Source organism: Betta splendens, chromosome 9 (genome assembly GCF_900634795.4).
Source record: "Betta splendens chromosome 9, fBetSpl5.4, whole genome shotgun sequence".
NCBI lineage: Eukaryota > Metazoa > Chordata > Actinopteri > Anabantiformes > Osphronemidae > Betta > Betta splendens.
In genome coordinates, this window is record NC_040889.2 from 3,889,984 (window position 1) to 3,902,789 (window position 12,806).

The window sequence follows — 12,806 nt, forward strand, 5'->3', positions numbered from 1 at the left end:
TATTGTGGCAATGCTGTGAAGGACAACACAAGCTACTATAATGTCACGTGCCCTCTCTGGACTGACCCTGAGGCCACGTAGACGCTGGACCCTCGCCTTCAGGATGCCTATGGTTCTGCTGGCCTGTGTTCTGCTGTTGGCCTGGCTGAACCCAGGTCCAGGTTCAGATTCAGAGTAGGGTGTCATTAAATAGGGCAGACAAGGGAACCCTCTGCCCCCCCCAACAAGTAGCCATTGTACTATCCTGTAATGATTGAAATGTGCAAAACAATAAAACAATACAGTAAAAACAAGAAATTGTGTAAATTACAACATACCAGGTTAAAAGGTATAGCATAGTGATGACTCCCTGAAGATTCAGGAATCATGCACTGACCCTGGCCATTTTCCTTCAACGTTAGTGATGAGATGGGTTGTATCACATATTGCCTAGTTAGTAGAAACAGTAATGAGTTTAATGGTTTTTAAAGGAAATAATAGTTACCTGCCCAAATTATACAAAAAATGTCCTGATGCAAACATCAAAGAGCTACACACATAATGCTTTTTGTGGTAAGTGAAGACTTACTACAGAAGCTAAAGAATGAAGACATTTACGAGGAATTGACTAAAAGGAAGTGGGATGTAGAAAGGACTGAGGAAAGTAGACAGAGGTACAAGGAAGCTCAGAGCAGAGTGAAGAGGGAGGTGGCAAAACAGAAAGCTGTATGACAGGTTAGACACAAAGGAAGGAGAGAAGGACTTGTACAGGCTAGCCAGACAAAGAGATAGAGATGGGAAGGATGTGCAACAGAGAGAGTGCGCTGAGAAGATGGAAGGAGTATTTTGAGTAGCTGATGAAAGACAAAATTGACAGGGAAAGAGGAGAGCAAGATGTGGATGTTGGGGAGCAGGAAATAGCAGAAATTAGAAAGGATGAGGTGAGGAAGGCCCTGAAAGGATAAACGGTGGAAAGGCTGTTGATCCTGATAACGTAAAGTACCCGTGGAAGTGTGGAACTGTCTAGGGGAGACAGCAGTGGAGTTTATAGCTAGCTTGTTCAACAGGATTCTAGAGAGAGAAGATGCCTGAGGAATGGAGGAGAAGTGTTCTGGTGCTGATCTTTAGGAACAAGGGTGACACGCAGAACTGCAGCAACTACAGAGGAATAAAGTTGATGAGCCACACAATAAAGCTGTGGGAAAGAGTAGTGGAAGCCAGGCTTAGGAAGGTGGAGATTTGTAAGGAACAGTATGGTTTCATGCCCCGCAATAGCACCAGGCTGAGGTGAAGAAGGTGCAGGAGTTTAAGTACTTGGGGTCAACAGTTCAGTGTGATGGCATGTGGCTCACCAGAGGGACGGCTCAAGTTGCCTGTGTTAGCAACAAAGTCAGAGAGACCAGACTGAGATGGCTTGGACATGTGCAGAGGAGAGATACTGAATTCATTGGAAGAAGGATGTTAGAGATGGAGCTGCCAGGCAAGAGGACGACCAATGATGCAAAAGGAGGATTCGCTGTAGCGACTCCTGATGGGAAAATCTGAAACAGAAGTCGTAGTAGTCTGATCACAAGAATCACACTGAACCATGAAGATAGAATAACTTCAGTTTCATATTTGATCACTAACTAATAAATAAATCTAAATCTAGTCTAATAAATGTTGAGATGCTTCCAGAGGAAAAGCTTTAGCACAATTTAGCACCGTGTCACATAATGTAAGCTCACTAATCATTATCTGCACTGACGTTTTTGTCTGTGTTGTCAGTTTCATCGGGATTCACTTCCTCCTCACTGCAGCTTCATTTCTAGAACTAGAGTCAGGTGCAAGTGGTGCCCTCTGCTGGCAACAGTGACACTACATGACTGAGCCTCAACTTTCCCATTTTCCATCATTCCATCCATCATATTCATAGCACAAACTGGATGGAAGCAGCTGTTAGCAGCACATGGTATCTCTGTTCTCCATCTATGAGTCTATGCTGGTTCTTCTCCCACATTTGGTTTGTTCCTGCCAGTTGGAGCTGGATCAAAAGCCCAACAGTAAAACCATTCTTTTGGTGCTTTCTGAGCCGTTCAGGTGTCAGTGGGATCATGGGTGTATCTGTAGTGACAGATTGGCTTCACCCCTCAGCTCATCTGCCTGCTGATGATGGAAGGACTTGACTTTGTTCTGTTCCACCATCATTCATGATGGAGGCAAATACATTTGATAAAGAATCCAACTCCCTCCACAGGTTAACACAGCACAGGTGTAGGTGGGTCTGGATCAGGACCCAGTGGGTCAGTACTACCAGAACCTCTGTGGGGTTTTAGAGCTCCTCCGTATAGATGAGCGCCATCTAGTGGCCCGATGGAGTATACACCCCTGACACTGTTTAATAAAGCAGAACACAAAGCAAAAGCAATTGGACTAATCTATGTCTCTGATAGAGACATAGCCAAACGTTAATTACATTACATTAGAGAAGCAGAGCTGTCAGTCTGGTCTGTTTCTAATCTAATTGGGCCAATGGTTCTAAAAGCTAAAGCCCCTTTGTTGTCATGTAGTTTTCTACAGCTGCCTTAGAAACATCAGTGAGAAATGCAAGTGTGCAACTTGTGACGGTTTCATCTCAGTCAACAAACACTTTGATGACAACACACTGAAATGAAGTGAAACTGCAGAAAAAGAAGAATGTGATGAATGAGTTTCCAACCAGCATGGACCTACGTGGTTCCACTGGGAACAAACGCACACTGACTGGTTGGTTCCTGTTTGGTGCCATAATGCAGACAAAAACAGAACAAGTTATTGGGATGATGGATGTATAGATGCAGATGGAACCGCTGTGCAAACCACGACTGGACTTTTGGACTTGGACCACTTCTGGTTGTGTTATTAGTCATAAGAAACATATAAAAAATATTGTTTTAAATTGTGTTTGTTGTTGATTTAGTGGAACCAAAAGTGATGAAACTATAAGTGAACAAACTATTAACTGTCAGGAGAGAAACCTGCTGGTTCTCTGAAGCAGAACCACAGTCAGAACCTATAACCTAGAACAGTAACAGTCAGTGAACTGACCTCAGAGTCTCCAGTCGACAGTGACGACTCTCCAGAAAACCACACAGCTGCTTCACTCCTGAATCCTGTCAGGTCCAGTTCTGTTAGATGGGATGGGTTTTAGAGATGAGACCAGAGAATCACAGCTGATCTTTGACAAACTGCAGCTGCTCAATCTGAATAAAGAATCAAAAATTAAAAAGTAGAAAGAGTCAGTAGAAATTAGTGTTTATCATGTGTTTGGAGCTGAAAACGCTTTAGAAAGTAGAAGGGGATTGTGTGTGTGTGTGTGTGTGTGTGGGGGGGGGGGGGGGGGGGGTGATTAGTGGGATAGGCAGCAGAGCCATCCTACTGATGGAGGAAATGGAGGCTACTGGGAAGAAGTCTCACCCCCTGCGGCTCTCCCAAATAAAATATAAAAATATGCTCCTCAGTTTTAACTGCATTACTTATTACTATAGTACTCAGATGTACTTATCTCATCCAGGACTCTGGAGGCTGTCTCCCTGGGGGGGCAGTGGACAGAGCCTTTGCTTTGATGGCTCTGTCTGCTGGACCCCTCAGAGAACTGGTGTTCTGCCAAAGGTGCCCATACTCAAGCACATAATCATACATTTAGGCCCGGGGGGTGGGCTCTTTCATTGGAGCCCCTGGCCCTGGTGGAGAGGATCACCACGACACAACAGATATCTAGGGTCGAGGGACACTGTCCAGGAGGCACATCGTCAGGCAGCGGTATGCACTCTATTTCCACAAAAAATGAAGCTGGGGTGCATGGCCCTGGGGTGCCTTTCTCACTGTCCCCCCGTTTCTTCCTGGTTGAGGAGCACGGGCGCAATGAGGACTGCACTCTTACAATGGACCTTAGCTTTAGACACTGGACTTGGACTTTAAACATTAAAGTGAGTTCCACACACTTACGTTCAAGCTGAGTTGCAGGGTTCCAGGGTGCCTTTTGCACTGCCCCCTGCTTCTCCCGGGTTGGGGGGGGTGGGTGGTACCTGGGAAGTGCTGCGGACCTTCCCTCCCCTTGAATGAGAATAAGGGAATTGTGTAGGTGTGAGAATGTATCTGAGAGTGCATGGGTTTACGAATGATTGACTAGTTCTTTGTGAGAGAGAGTTTGTGATAGTGTGTATTGATGTACGTGTGTGTGTGCGTCTGTGTCTGTGTGAATGTGTATGCAAGTAGTGCGGTTGAAGTGTGGGGGGTCTCGTTACCCAAGTTACGTGGATCCGCTGTCTGGGTGGTCTCTTGTTCTGGTGACCCCCACCAATTGCTGGCCTTGTGCCTGGTGTGGTGCCAGGGGATATGTTTGGGCCGATGGGGTAGGCCCCGCTCCGCTTGTGTAGGGGTGGTGGACTAGGGGTGGGCCCCACTCTGGGCACGGGGGCATCTCCTAGCAGGCTCCCTACGAACCGTGGGTCCATTCTTTCACTGGGGGGGGGGGGGGGGGGGGGGGGGGTGTTTTTGAGTGTTTGCCCCTGGTTCTCTTGGGGCGGACAGCATTGACCCACGGTGGCCCACTCTGACCTCGGGTGCTGTCTCTGTGGCTGCTGCAGCTCTGCCTGGGGGGTTCTGTATGGTTCTTCTTTCCTCTGCTTGTTGGATGGGCGTAGTGGCCTAGCTCCTCACATCACCCTGGCTTTCACAAGTGGCATTGTTCATGCACCAACGTCTACCTCACCCTTTGGGTGAACAATGTTAGGCTACTGTTACGGGCGGGGGTCAAACTGGACTGAACTGTATTTTAAAACACACTCACTATGAGTGGGGAGCAGGCTACAAAGGCCTTCAAACTATACTGGGAGGGAGGACCCAAATGCACGACCCACAGACAGGACTGACAATAAGTGATTTAATAAATAAATAGAACATACAGACTGAGAACAATACAAACTAAGGACGCTGCGACTGCAGGATAAGCCAGAAACAAAAAATGCAAACTAACACATAACTCACAGCTAAACTAAAGATCACTGCAGAGCAGGAAACTAAGTAGCCATACTAAAACACAAAACATGCAAACAACAGTATCCAACACAAACAGTGAACAAACACACAAATCTGGACAGAGCACAGGAGCACGACGACACTGCAACACGTAACAAGTAACCCGTAACAAGTAACACGTAACGAGTAATGCACCAACAAAGACTGTACCCAAACCAGAAACTTAAATACTTACTAAAACAGGTGATTCTAATTAACCTAATAACAGGACATGACATGACAGGAAATGAAAAAACAAAGAACCAACCAAGAGGGCCTTAATGCCACGTGAGCCAGAGTGCCCTCTGGCTGTCTGGAAGCTGACTCACAACAGCTACAGCTTTACTAATCTTGTAGTGGGACGCTCAACACCTGAGCTGATAAACAGGCTCTCTAAACCCAACTGTAAGTACTACTGATACTTGTGTGTAAATATGGAAACATTATGTTGTATGTCATGGCTATTATTAAGTAGTAGGAGATATGTATAACAATGCATATGTGTACGTATATGATATATGTATATGGTTTTATGAGTGTGTGCACATACCTTAACACTATTATTGGTATTAGTATTAATCTCAAAGGTAAACCTGTTACAGCACCCCAAGACCAGACAGAACGGAACCCAAATACAGTAACAGGCGAGGATGGGCAGATTAATTCAGTGAAAATTACAACGAACTGTGTACTTGCTTGTGTTAAGAATTCCTGGGGTGAAGAATCTGAGTTGTCATCTCTTCATGCGTAGTTTGTAGATCAAAACACTCACTGTATGTTGGATTTAGACCACCTATGGAATTACTCATTTACCATTTGAGTAGAAATTTTTTTTTTGTGTGTGCAATACTCATTAAGAATCTTTTTAAACAACTGAAGTTTTTATTAATATTTGCACATGTTTTTTTCTTATGGTTGGTTAACCTTTATAGCTTACAATATTAGAAAGAGAAAAACATGTAATTTCAATACTACGATTTCCTGAATAAAAGTGTTTTCCCCTCCCCGCAGTCTTGCCGCTTTGTTCTATGTGTGCCTGTAGTCGTTAGCAGTAACTGTAACACGGTTGCTGGATCCACCGCTCTCTGCCTGTAGCCGCTCGAAGGCCCATAGCTATTACCTGTTCCCCACACGTGTGTGATTACAGCAACCCACAACAGCACATTTTAAGGAGACAAAGGCTTGGTTGACTGGCTGTAGGCATTGGCAAAGATAGCTATTAGCTTGTCTCACATGTGGGTTACTTCATTTTAAATAAACTAAGACTAAGAACTAAGATATTAAAACATCAAGTATCAAGCATATACTTACTACAGAGAGCTAGATCCACCCCGCTAGATCCACCCCTCCCTGCCTGTAGCCGCTCGAAGGTTGAAAGCTATTAGCTGTTCCCCCCACGTGTGTGTAATTGCAGCAACCCACAGCATCAAAAAGCCTGAATGCAGGTTGTCAGAGGCGTCACACACACCGACAAGGATGTCAGCTACAGCAAGCTAGTCAATCGACTGCCCTTCAAACAGTGACTTTTGACTGCTCTGTGCATGCTAGATATCATAATATTACTACAGCAAGTGGATGACGAACTGTAGGGATAGATCCTTTCCTTAATCTAAGCAGTGAAGCAAACCCAGCATTATAGCAACCTTGTTCTCAAAGCAGTCCAAGGTAAAATGAAGTCCACATATATAGAAATGCTGAGGCAGTGTTGCCGTTACCAGTCCGTTTAAAATAAATGTAATCCACACAGTTCTCATGCGTTGATCCTTTTTTAGATTGAATAGGTTTTGGTGTGGATTAAAACACCCAAGAATGGAACACTTTTTACGAGAGGACTTAGGCGCTGCCATGTCTTTACAATGTCTACATGTCTCTTTTGGCGGGTTACCCATTTATACAAAGCAGAAAGAAGAATTTGCTTGTTGGCTCTGTCCATCCAATGCGGTCAGCAAGTCAATTACATACGAGCTGTAACATAACACCAGTAGCAAGAGCACACTGAAGAGTCTCAACACTAACGTATAATTATGACTAAGGGCCATACAACACGCAAGCCTCAATAGCTTTCAGTTGGATCAGCACAGTGTAGATAACTCGGCTGTGTACGGCAGCATGAAGTCGAAGAAGATGGTCAAGGCTGTATTCCTGTGAGCAATGTCACCAACCCTCTATCGGACCATTAGTACTAAATAATCATCAGAACCTTCACTTTTAGAAAGATTCAAACAGTTTTGACCATTGTGGCGAAACCTTCAAGGCAAGAAGGCAAACTTAAAGGTCCATCAACAAATCCATGCCAGAGAGAAACCCCACTCATGTGACTGTGACGCACCAATGTGGCCACATGGAAGTCAATGAGCGTATTTTCTGTTTTGTAAGAAACAGATGGGGTGCGTAGGGGGACGTTCCTAGTTATGACCTCAAGGGGGCAGCTCACCTCAGGTGAGACGTTACGGTGCTGTCGGAGCTTGTTTTTGTCAGACTGATAAACGCGAGCACAGATGAAGCAGCATCGTTGTCCGTCTCACCTTTGTACAAACTGTTTTACAGGTCAGTAATGCCAAAAGCACGGTGGATGTAGACCTCACTGGGTCCAAAGGGTTTTAGAAACCATGTCGGCTTGTCATATGACTATTGTGGTTTGGTATGCTAGCTACAGCGAACATGCTAACGAATATAGCATTATTGTCCTGAACAGCAAGCACGGCAAGCATATGCTTCTTTATCTTTATCTTTAAAGTGTTTTCTATTCCTGGTGTTCATGTTGTGTACGTGTCCATGTTTGTCATTTCAAATGTTCAATAACATACTTCATCTGTAAGCTAAGGTAACATACAGGTCATGGCCATTCCAGTCGCTAGCTGCATGCTACGCACGACACGTGTCGGTGCATTATGTGTGTGAAACAGTGCACGTGCTTAAAAAGCAGAACACCTTGGTGGTGTCTGTACAGAAAAGTGTGTAACACATATTCTAAGTGAATAGAACTAAGTGAATGTAAGAGGTATGCAGATATGTATTTGTGAATGATGTGAGATATGATGAAAAGACCCTAAAATGTATGTATGCAAAGACTCGGTGTATTTGATGTGTTTTTGTCAGACTGATAAACCCGAGCACAGATGAAGCAGCATCGTTGTCCGTCTCATCTTTGTACAAACTGTTTTACAGTTTACATTTAATCGGTTACTGGGACCAGCCGGACCTGTAACATGACCAGTGTGAAAAAGCGTTTGCTCAGCTATATCACTTACTGACAAACTAGCGTATTCACGCTGGAGAGAAACCTCACTCATGTGAATAATTTGGAAAAGCATTCTTTCTGAGAAGTCATTTACTGACACACCAACATATTCATACTGAAGAAAAGCCAGTGTGGAACTAGTGTGGAAAAGCATTCTCTTAGCTCCTTCAGTTAGTAAGACCTCACCGAGTCACTAATGCATTCACAAAAAGCTTCCTAAGAGAAGAGAGTTTGGTGTGAGGGGACATTCCACCAATAGCTTTGTGTTGTTTTTGAAGATTTAAATGATTTATCATAATTGTGGGATGATGCTTGATGATCAAGATGAGTCTTAGGTCATGTCTGAAGTGCATGTTTGCTGATGCTGATAAACAGAGTAGGCATGTCATAGGCAGAATGTGTATAAAATCCCCAGGTTTGGTTAGGAGAGAGATTGCAGTTGCAGGACATTGACAGTCTGAACGGAAACTGTGGAACAAAGGATAGAAACAGGCTTTTGGAGGACATTCTGCTTGGAAAGGCACCTCTGCTTCTGCACTGTTTGGCCTCTTTATGAAGCATTTTCAGAATGATGCATCAAAGAGACCTTATGCTTGAGAGCATAGACTGATCAAACCCAAACCATCTACATATCTTCAACTCGTCTTCACTTTCCAGCCAGCTTCTAACCGTCTAAAACAAAGGGGCTGTGAGTAGATTAATAGTAGACATAGGGTAACAGTAACAATTTGAGTGTTGTGAGTTTGATTTTTTAATTATTTCTATTACTTGCTGTTAGCTTTTGCGTTTGGCTAAATAAAGTACAAATTTTATGATGAAAGCAACAGTTTCTTTGCCTTCATTTTATATGAATTTGTTTTATTTAATAAGTTCATAGTATTACTCTCCTAATTGGTTTAAAGGTTCCGCTTTTGTATGGCTAAGCCATGCTCACATGATAAAGGCTCTTGATACCAACACATTCTGGAAACATCTGTATTTTAATATTTTAACATGACCTTGATAATTGTCCAGAGACTTGCAGGTGTCAGGTCCTCCTTCCCAGCTGGGGGATCTCACCACAGATTAGTGGGCCACTTCTGTCTGGGTATCCCTTGTGCATTTTAACCAGCTCTTTCTGGTATCCATCCGACACACTGGCTTTTTATGTGCCCTGTTTTCCCATAACCATAACAACTCAAGCCTCCATAATGGCTCTCCCCGTTCCTCTGCCTTTGTCTGCAGAAAACCATCCTCTCATCATAGGAGGGTCTCCTGTCCACCATCCTGGTAGAATGTATATCACCTGGGGTTTGGCCATGACTGGTGGTGTAGGTGGGGTCTGAGGTGCTTGGGATTTCAGATTTCACAAGGCATGGACAAACACATTAAAAACAGCTTTTACCAAAAGGCAATATTTGCAATGAACAAATCATAAGTGGGCAACACTGTACCACATCTCACAGCACATTGTTGTCAATTATGCAATATTTTACTGCTACTTTACAACGAGGTAGCATTGTTAGCATCTTAACTTATATAATATAATTGTGGCATTCTGTCTTCACACTGCTAGAGGCGCTCTTGTGTTTTTTGTGTGGGTCATCACCTGAGTTTGTTTTCCTGTCTGTGTAATTAATTGACCCACCTGGTTGTATTTAAGACATGCCTTTTTGTTTACCCAGTGTTGGTGTGTACGCGGTTGTAGCTACGCCAAGTTACCTTAGTTAAAGATAGGAGTTTTCGATGAAGTGCAGTTATTTTGGGTTCATTTGATGTTCTGTCTCCAGTGAAGGTTTGTGAGTGTCTTGTGTTTTTATGTTCCATGTTTAGGTTGTTCTGCCCTTAGTTACGGAGCGTATTTAGTTTAGCCGGAGACAGCGCTGTGTGGTTTAGTCCTCAAGTCATGCTTATGCATGTTGCGTGTATGTTGCCCGTAGTGAACGGAGCAAATTAGGTAGTAGTGGTTATTTTTTGTTTACCGCTAACAGTGATTTTTAGTGCAGTTAGGTTCTGAGCTATTGTCCTGCTACGCAGTGAATTTATGTTTAATCATTACTCGTTATTCTATTATTCCTGTCGAGACAGTGAGTTCCTTTTTGTGTTAAATAAATATCTGGTAACCTCAGTTCTTGTTTTTGGGTCGTGCAATTGGGGTCTTTCCCGCTTTCCTTTCCCTGCGAACTGGGCAGCGAAAGTGTTAAGGTTCAGCGTAGAACCATGGGTTTTAGGCAGCGCGACATGATTGCAGCTTTGTGCAAGGTTGCATGTAGGCCATAGCACCGAAGGTCCAAGCTCTGTCACGAGCGTCCTCTGAGCTCGGTAAGAGCTGTAGCTCCCTGCTCAGAGCGGGCGTTGATTCCACGCATCAACTCGACGCCACTGCATCACCTCTCATGTCCCCAGTTCCCTATAAAGCCCCGCCGGTTTGGAACAGTACGGGGGGCTGTAATATACTGCTGCCTAATTTACACATTAATATTAGTCATGGGAAAAGTTCTCTATTAAGCCCCACCGGTTTGAAATACGGGGGGGGGGGGGGGGGGCGTAACAATAATTATACTATCAATATGGAAAGGGACCTACATGTGAACTGAACAGCTTAGTACCAGTTAATCCAGTTTATGCTTGCCAATGTGCAATAAGTGTGTTTATATGTGTTTTATTTATATGTTTTTCACACCCGAGGCTTGCACCTAATTTCTTTGTACTAGCTACAATGACAATAAAGATTCTATTCTATTCTTCCAAAAGGAACTCAAATCAGGTGGTCTCACTGAGTGTTTCCTCTATTGTTTTTGAATATTTTATCTCATCACATGTAATTAATTCACAATTATGCATTTTAACTGTAAAGCTGTGTCTGACCATGGACTTTAACAGGTAACATGTAACTTGCTCACTGAGGCTTCTAGGAATTAAAGTGTGATACGCCTGGATACATTGTTGTTCATTTGAGTTTTTTAAATTAAAGAGATGGAGAGGTTTTTCACATAACTGTAATGACTACATTGATTGAAAGGTTTAGGAGTTTACTGTTCTTCATATTTGACCAGAAATTAGGGTGTTTAGCAGGTGGAGACTGGGAAAGAAGCTTTGATGCACTAAAATATTTATAATATGATGAGTCATGGAAAGAGTGGAGACAGAGCTGGTTTTAGTGGAGTTTGATGGTGTGGAACTGCCTCAGGATGTGGAGGTGAAAATCACTATGGGAAATGGTATGTGAAGAAGAAGAAGAAGAAGAAGAAGAAGAAGAAGAAGAAGAAGAAGAAGAAGAAGAAGAAGAAGAAGAAGAAGAAGAAGAAGAAGAAGAAGAAGAAGAAATAGAAGAAGAAGAAGAAGAAATAGAAGAAGAAGAAGAAGAAAGAAGAAAGAAGAAGAAGAAGAAATAGAAGAAGAAGAAGAAGAAAGAAGAAAGAAGAAGAAGAAGAAGAAGACAATTGCCAACATTTAATTGAGCATAAGCAAGGGTGAGGAAAGTTATCAGAGCAGTAAAGAGGAAGTATTGGAGGAAGGAGTCGGTATTTTTGGGGAGTGGAAAGAGGCAGTTATCATTCCAGTTAGGAAGACAGGAAAGGATGCAAGTGATCCAGGAAATGACAGACCAATAGCACTGACATAAGTAAATTTTGCAGCAAAAATCAGACATTTGCAGCTAGAATAGTCATTTACCACAATGTACCACAAACAGTGTATTTCTGAACCGTACATTGCAAAAAAGTGCCTTTCTGTCAAAAATAAGGACATTTCTAAGTGACCCCAAACTTTTGAACGGCAATGTATTTTAAGTTCTTGGGTAATCTTTGATCAGAAGTTAAGTTGGAGGGAGCATGTGAAGTATGTGAAAGGGAAATGTATGAAAGTGGTGAATGTTATGATGTGTTTAGCAGGGGTCAACTGGGGGGGGGGGGGGGTGTATGCTTTGAAGGATGTGTATAACATGTTAATAAGAACCAGCCTGGATAATGGGAGTGTGGTATATGGATCAGCGGCAGAATCAGTACTAAAAGAGCTGGATGGGGTACAAGCAAGGGCCTCAGGAGAAAAACATATTGCGGTGAACTATTGGTTCAAAGAGAAGGAGGGTTACTGTCCAGAGAAAAACGTTTTAGACAGATGGGTCAAAAGATCAAAATTCTTTGGGTGGGGGGGCAAAGTACCACCAGGAGGTGTTATTTGAAGTGGTGGATTTATTAAGTAGGAACAGTAGTAGGGAAAATAGTGTTGATGTGGGAGGAAGCCGGAGAACCCCGAGGGAACCCACGTAAACACGGGGAGAACATGCAAACTCCACACAAAAAGGCACCCGGCCGCCTCCGGGAATCGAACCCAGGACCTTCTCGCTGTAAGGCGACGGTGCTAAAGCACAAAACCTGGACCTAGTAAAAGAAGGACTTAGGAAAAGAGCAGTAGAACAGACCTCTGTACCTTCTAAAGTACAAACAAACAGGTTAAATTGGTAAACATGTTTGTGCTAAACAGTAGTGATGTAACGTTCCGTATCGAGGCTACGAAGCGTGTGCAGTGTATAGGAGGCGGTGTTTCTGCGATGCGCGTACCGAAGCTT

General features: G+C 43.4%; 1 long non-coding RNA gene across 1 annotated transcript; it reads right to left on the minus strand.

Moving 5' to 3' along the window:
- Positions 1–4,018, minus strand: LOC129604562 (uncharacterized). Its single transcript, XR_008695570.1, has 4 exons — positions 3,946–4,018; positions 3,046–3,125; positions 1,332–1,520; positions 1–429 (listed from the first exon to the last, which is right to left on the minus strand). It is a non-coding gene; the product is annotated as an uncharacterized LOC129604562 (long non-coding RNA).
- Between the last annotated feature and the right edge of the window lie 8,788 nt (positions 4,019–12,806).